Source organism: Crocodylus porosus, unplaced genomic scaffold (genome assembly GCF_001723895.1).
Source record: "Crocodylus porosus isolate Cpor-Errol unplaced genomic scaffold, CroPor_comp1, whole genome shotgun sequence".
Lineage (NCBI taxonomy): Eukaryota > Metazoa > Chordata > Crocodylia > Crocodylidae > Crocodylus > Crocodylus porosus.
Genome location: NW_017728909.1, coordinates 55,659,616 through 55,666,351, shown reverse-complemented (window position 1 = coordinate 55,666,351; position 6,736 = coordinate 55,659,616). Strand labels below are relative to the sequence as shown.

General features: G+C 46.5%; 1 long non-coding RNA gene across 1 annotated transcript in view; it reads left to right on the top strand.

Annotated features, from left to right (window-relative positions):
- LOC109308083 overlaps positions 1-6,165 on the top strand; it is a 13,773-nt gene extending 7,608 nt beyond the window's left edge. Inside the window, exon 3 of the long non-coding RNA XR_002100454.1 lies at positions 6,155-6,165. This is a non-coding gene — a long non-coding RNA (uncharacterized LOC109308083). The remainder of the gene's footprint in view (positions 1-6,154) is intronic.
- Positions 6,166-6,736: the final 571 nt, after the last annotated feature.

Here is a 6,736-nt window from a genome sequence, read left to right as displayed (position 1 = left end):
GGTGGAGGGAAGGGGGCTCAGTGCCTGCCTGCATTAGCCAAAGTCAGCAGGTGGGGGCACTCCCACACACCTCCCAGGAGACTGCTGGAGTAGCCATCTCCCCCCAGCCCCACCTCCCTTCCAGCTGGCAACTGTCAGCAATGGCTAAGGGTGGAGCGGGGTGGGGAATGGATCATCCTCAAAAGGACCGAGGTCTTTGTGGGGAGCAGACCAGATGCCCATGGCAGGGAGTTCCCTCCCCCTGTCTAGCAAGCTGGGCAGCGGTAGGGAGACACCTTGCAGCAGGGTGGCTCCCTTTCCCTCACCTAAGCATCTTTGCAGTGGCAGCCAGCAAAGGGCAGGAAGGGCAGCCTGGCGTGGTATTTCCCTGCTCTGGGAACTGGACCAGAGGGGGAAGGGAGCCCCTCTGCTATGTGGACCCAGCCTGTCCCTGCCAAAGATCTGAGCTAGCAAGCTGTGTGGGGCAGGTGTTGCAGTGGGGGTGCTCCCTTCCCCACCACATCAGTCTCTTCATAGAGGCAGCCAGCAGCTGCAGAAATGCCCAGCCCCACCTTTTGCTGCACTGGGGGCGAGGGGGAGGGAAGGAAGCCCTATACTGTATGAACCTGGGCTGACTCCCTTACCTCCAAGTCAGCAAGCTCTGGGAGGACCCCTGCAGCTGGGGGGCTTCCCCCCAGCCTTAGGCTGCAGTTACTGGCACAGTGAAAAGTCAGAGCAGCCCTGCTCTGCATCTTCTGGCAATAGCTGCTGGTTGCTTGGGCAGGGGCGTGAACAGAGTGCCTTTGCTACATGGACCCAGCCCCCCCACCCCAATCCCCAAACTAGCAAGATGGGGGGGGAAGGGGAGGGCTTGTGATTCACTATCCCTACACACCCAAATGACCTGGCAGCTGCAGCCAGAAGCATATAGCATAGGGCTTCTCTGGCTTTTCACTGCACCAGGAACTGTGGCTGAGGAGGAAAAGGGATCCCCCTTGTTTCACAGACCTAGCTTGGCTTCCCTACCATCTAAGCCAGCAAGCTGTGGATGGTGGCCTTTGTGGGGATGACTCCTCCCCACTTCCCACCTCCTCCTCAGCCGCTTCTGACAGTCAATATGTAGCAGGGGTGGGCGCCGTGGGGAGAGGGGCCACTCCAGCAGCAGCTGCTTGGAGAGAGATCCTGAACTCCTTTCCCTGCAGCGCCCTCCCTGCCCAACTGGGCTGTGGCATGCCATGGGGCTGGGTAGCTGTGGGGATAGAAATGCCACTTCCCTCACCTCTCCCCAGCCAGGCTGAATTTAGGGCTGGGATCAGAGGCTGTCACTGACTTGGATCAGTGACAGCCAATGGGGTGGGGACAGCCCAGCCCAGCAGTCAAGCACAGAAAATGAGTTATTTCTAAAACTAGAGCAGCCCTGTGCAATGTTGCTTGGGATGGCAGCAATGGTGCTCTAAGTTAACCCTTGATGGGATCTGGCACAGACATTCGATGAAGTGCTCTCACAGAGAAAGTGCTTTAGATGAGTACACATCCATCCAGGGTTAAATTAGAGCTGCCATTTTAAAGTGTTTTATGTGCTGTGAACATTTGTTTTGTTACGGCTATCAACCACTTCCTGTATGCTTAAAGTGCATTAGGTGTAACGTCTGTACCTAGCCACTTACATTTTTTAAACTAATAAATTCCTTGCTGTACGTGGCAGTCTTGTGCTCTTAAGGTGTTCAGCATCCATGTGAATGGCTGAGCACCCTTATTTTTCATTACCTTAACTGGAAATTGAGGGGCTAGTGTTCAGTATATTGTAATACTAAACCTTTTATCCTACTTTGTACTGAAATTTGTAATCTATCAGCTGTACGTCATGAACCCTTCTCCCCACAAAAGTAGTTGGGATAGTTAACTTAAAAATAATACCAGTTCAGTTAAAAATACCACTAGATATCAGTATGCAATTGCATTTTCAATGTATGCACAAGCATCTTTTCTAGCAGTTCACCTCTGTGTGAAAATATGCAATTAAAGATGTAGTTCTGTTTCTGCATTTCAATTTCTTCCTCACTGGCCCTGTGAAACTATTTTTGTTCTGCTGACACTTCACTGATTCTGAAATGAAATCAATGGAATATTGGGTGCAGAGTTCTTAAGATATCTGGAAAAACAGCAGCTGATTTTGTCACTCATGCATATTACATTTGGCAGCAAAAATAAAATATTTGTTTTTGGAATTGTGTCTCAGTGTGATCTTTCCATTGCACAATTTAACATTTCTATTAGCACCTCTGTATCTGTTGCAATTGAGAGTGTTACATTACTTTGCTAATAGCAAGATCACAAGAATTTGACTGAGGTAAGTGACATTGTCCATTTTGTAAATAAATGAGAGAGAAATTAGAATCTTGTCCAGGGACACATGGCAGATTCTTAAAGATCTGGAGATCAAAGAGTGCATGTGTGGGGGAGGGGGGTGGATGGGGCAGGGGTGTGCATAAACACCAGGACCAAGTTGTGGTGAGTGTGGTTCAAGCACGGAACACAGAGGAGGTACTTGTCCCACAAGCACATAATTTAAGGATACGATAGCAGAGGACTAATTTTTTAGTAGGTATTGTAGTATAAGAGAGGGCTTTATAGGAGGTATTTGAAGTAGAACAAAACTTTGCTCTGGTGATGTTTATGCATGGTTCCTACAAGGAAAGTGAGGGTGGGGGAGAGCATATATATTTTTCATAAAATAAGAATGTCTCACATTGAGTCAGTTGGACTTCTCTATAATGACTGTGAGATACTAGGTTGGTTAGCAAGGTAAAAAGGAAAGGTAAAGGCGTCACCACGTAGGCAACTCCTTGCGACAAGCAACAACAGTACATTTCAGGTAGAAGTGATCAACCTGTGTCAGAAAAACCATGTTGCCATCTGGCAAGTAGTGTGTGTAGCTGCCTTATTGGAATCCATGGTGGCTGCTGTGAATTCACAGTTTGGTCAATGTTTCAGCCCCCACTTGGGTTTGAAAATTATTTCCAGTGACAAAGACTTACTACAAAACAGCCATTCAGTTTCAGTAAAGAAATACAAGTCTTCCACTCCTTGTGTTCCAAACTGTGATAACTGGTAAAGTTGTACAAGCAGTTGTAACTTTGCATATAAATGAGGAGGAAGCCATTGGCCTGTAGTTCAGAGAGGAGTTTTTGGACACACAAAAATTGTACTATGCTGCTCTCAAGATCAAAGACCAAAACTTTGTTCCTGATAGCCTTTACACATATATCTGTTTGATATTGTCACATCTTAAAACTGAAATGGAAAAGGAATTGGCAAGATTTAAACACATCCTGGGTGGGAGGACTTGGAGAGGTTGTCATTAAAGATGGGCCCAAGCCACATGCAGGATGTTGGTGATAGATTTCCTGAACACATGAACATTTTCAGGATTAAAAAAAAAAAAAAAAAATCTTAGTCCTTACTAGGTAGAATCCAAAACTTTTAAAATATTTAAAAAGAGAGAACGAGAGAGCCCACATCACAACAGCTAAGATGATGAAGATAAGGGCACTTGCCTCATATGATAAAGATCAGTCTCTCTTGGCTTGTCCTTTGCATCCAGAAATGCTGTCCTGACTTGAAAACATTTCTTGTTAGAAAATATCAATTATATTTGTTGTTGTTTGGGGTTATTTTAAACACAGAAATGTATGCATCTCTTCCAATTAAAAAAAAGTTGAAAAAAGCTCTAACAAGTCCTTGTCTAATGCAACTAAGAAGGAAAATTGAAGGGAGAGCCTGTAGGTCAGGATAGGTTAAAAGTTCTGTGTTATCCACGTTGTGCCTGAGTTGATCACTTAAAGGGTGGAACCCTGTGGGACTGTTACAAAAAGGGGAGAATCAGGAAACACACCAAAGGATATTGTGTTGGGAGCATCAGGAAAGAGATGATGCCAGACCTACCTTGGGCTCTGGTTACCCTGTTGCACCTCATCCTGGCTAATTGAGCGGTAGGTCTTGCTTTCTGGGGAAACCTGTTCCTCCTTCCCTACATCTCCCAAGTCTACCCCCTTTAGTGGAGTGCCAAGAGAGGACTAATTTTGAAGAGGAGGAGCATAGTAAGCAATCTAACATAGATTTCATAGACATTAGGGCTGGAAGGGACCTTGGGAGATCATCGAGTCCAGCCCCCTGCCCAAAGGGCAGGAAGTCAGCTGGGGTCATAGGATCAGGTAGCTCAAGGCATATCGAGGAAGATAAGGACGGAGTACTAGCCCACTTTTTGTGTACTCCGATGAAAAATGCATATATTATTTAAGTGGCAGTGCAAGAGTGAGTTTGTAGCCCTAATGGTCCAGAAATTGAGGGACACAATGATTTCTTAGGGTGATGTCTTCTATAGACCAACTATGTAGTTGGGATAGAGTTAGACAAGCTTTCAAATGCAAGTCTGAGGAAGAATGTCTTGCATTCAAAAGCTTGTCTAACTGTATGCTGACTATATAGGTGGCCCAATAAAAGCTATCACCCTAAGAAATTCCTGCATCTTGCATAAATATAAAGTGCTCTTAATAGTTACCTCAGGAAAAAAATCGTGTTTCACTGATATTTCTTTTTTCAGAAACACTAGGAAGAGATATTCCAGAGGACTAGAAGAGTGATAATATTATACTAGCATGCAAAATATGACCTCTGTACTTGGCATCAGTTTGGGGCAGAACAACAGAAAAGCTGGTATGAGAATAATCTGAAAATCTGTCTCTTTACCTAGATTTTTGTCAAAGATGAAAGAGGTCTTACATTCCAGCTTGTTCTTACTAAACTTTAATCATGTTTAGTTTCTCTCCAGATAGATCTGGAAACTGTTTTGTTTCAAATTTGTTAGCCAAAACAGAGTGCACAAAGGTAGAGGTAGGCTTGCAGACTGGGTAGTTGAATCCTAATTGCTCTGAATTACAAGTGGCTTAGATTTGTGGCTCCAGTTCATGCCCCTCTCTTAAGAAAAAACATGCATGAAGGAATCTTTATTTTCGCAAATATCAGAGCAAGAACTAAGCACAGGAAATTGAAAGGAAGGAAAAATCAACTTTTGAATACTTATCCACAGTGTACCAGGCGGGTGAAACGTCCTAGGGTTGCCGTGCTCTCCCCTAGCACCCCCTACCGTGCCAAGATTGGCTTAAAGCACCCTCGTTCTCGCCTGCCACATCTTGATCTTATACAAGTTAAAGGGAGGTTGCCTTGGGGTAGCAGGTCACGGTTCCTGCTACCCCGATCCTTGTTTATATAATGGGGTTCCAAACACCCCAGCCTTATGGGCTATGCATGGCTCCAACCACCCCTGTACCACGCCCCAAGCCTCATAGATCTACCAGACGTTGTTTGGTCTTAGCCGCAGCCCTCGTTACTCTCAGTGCCCTCTGGCACTCGGGCTCCCTGCAGCCCTCGTCACTCTGGGCGGAGGTTTTAAGGAGCCTCCTACCCGTCTTTTCCCCAAGGCGCACCGTGTGGGATTTATTGGGAATTACCCACCACAGGTAGTCTCCCCATATTAGCCAACCTTGGTAAGTTGCACTTTTCACTGGTCAAACTCCTGCCTACTTCTTGGGTTCTCTCCTCCCTCCCTTCTCTGGCCTGTCTACCTGGGTCTCTTTCTCCGGGCAAATTGTAGGTTCTCTAGTCTCCCTCTGACTCCTTGGAGGTCTTAGAGTCTTCCCCATATCTCCTACTGCTTCCTTAGTGCCTTCTGGGCATATTCCTCTTTCCAAAACTCAATCTTCCCCTGGATTGTGGGTCTTCCTAGTGATCCCTTGTAGATCTTAACATGTGCTACTCCTTCAACTTTCTCCTCCTGATGTTTCTCAGCCTCCACCATGTGACATGCCTAGGGATGTTATTTATGTAGACCTGAGGTCTTTTCTCAGGCATGGATCCCCTTTTGGCTGGTTGTTCCCTCCTCATCTCATGCTCCTGGGCACAATTTACTTGCTGAACTCAACTGATTCCCTTTTTGCCAGACCTACCTTGGGCTCTGGTTGCCCTAGGCACCAGACCATTTGCACCTCATCCTGGCTAATTGAGCGGTAGGTCTCGCTTTCTGGAGAAATCTGTTCCTCCTTCCCTGTCACCCCTACATCTCCCAAGTCTACCCCCTTTAGTTGCCCCTGACTGGGCCCTGTATTTCCTCCCTTAGCTTGTGGTAGGGATAATTCCCTCAGTCGTTGCCTTAGCTGGCTCATCTTATTCATGTGATGACTCTGCCACTGGTTCCACCTCTGGTCCCAGTATTCTAGGACAGCTGGCAGGATCTCCTCTTGTAAGACTCCCAGTTTCTCCTCTATAGGACTCTCCAACCTGATACTTCTCCCCAGCTGTCCTGGCCCTAAAGAGCTTCCTCTTTAGGACCCTGCCAGTGTCAGGAAACTCCTGTCTCTAGGAGTTTCATAATCCTAGACCGGGTGTTCTTAATTATGCCTCTGCCTGCTTCAGAGACTCCTTAAGTTCTTCCCTCTCTTGGGATTCAGACTTAGTGGCTACCAAGTACTCAGTTAATTGGACCCCCAGTGCTTCCAACCGTTCCCACACCATGTCCGAGGTCCCCAAGGTTTGTGGTTTTGGGTTGGCTTCTACCAGGGTGGTTATACCCTCTTCTTCTGATACCTCTACCCCTCCTGGGTCTTGGGTTTTCATGGCCCCCAGGTCACTCACTGCCTGCAGCCTTTCATTTTCCTGCTTCAACGCCTGAATTTCCTGACTCATTGATAGTATTTCTCAC